Source organism: Schistocerca cancellata, unplaced genomic scaffold (assembly GCF_023864275.1).
Source record: "Schistocerca cancellata isolate TAMUIC-IGC-003103 unplaced genomic scaffold, iqSchCanc2.1 HiC_scaffold_1077, whole genome shotgun sequence".
Lineage (NCBI taxonomy): Eukaryota > Metazoa > Arthropoda > Insecta > Orthoptera > Acrididae > Schistocerca > Schistocerca cancellata.
Window position 1 is genome coordinate 327,276 of NW_026047076.1, and position 689 is coordinate 327,964.

Consider the following 689-nt stretch of genomic DNA (forward strand, 5'->3'; position numbering starts at 1 on the left):
GTGATGTCCCTCTCTCCAAAAATGTACTCAATGGGAGCGTAATGTTGCAACCACACACACATTGACCTGCTGTGAGGAAAAAACGAGTTAGTACATTTCAAACATGAGAAAGATCATTTTAAAATCAACATGAAAAATCAAAATTCCGAAAGTATCAAACACAAAATAATGCTTACCGATGAAAGAAAATGTATCGTGCTAGGCACCCTCCTCCCGCCATGTGGTGCAAGTGATGTCCCTCTCTCCAAAAATGTACTCAATGGGACCGTAATGTTGCAACCACACACACGTTGCTCTGCTGTGAGGAAAAAACGAGTTAGTACATTTCAAACATGAAAAAGGTCATTTTAAAATCAACATGAAAAACCAAAATTTCAAAAGTATCAATCACAAAAAAATGCTTACCGAAAAAAGAAAATGTATCGTGCTCTGCAACTTCCTCCCGCCTCGTGGTGCAAGTGATGTCCCTCTCTCCATAAATGTACCCATTGGGACCGTAATGTTGCAACCACACACACGTTGACCTGCAGTGAGGAAAAAACAAGTTAGTACATTGCAAACATGAAAAAGGTCATTTTAAAATCAACATGAAAAACAAAAATTCCAAAAGTATCAAACACAAAATAATGCTTACCGAAGACAGAAAATGTATCGTGCTAGGCATCCTCCTCCCGCCCTGTGGTGCAAGT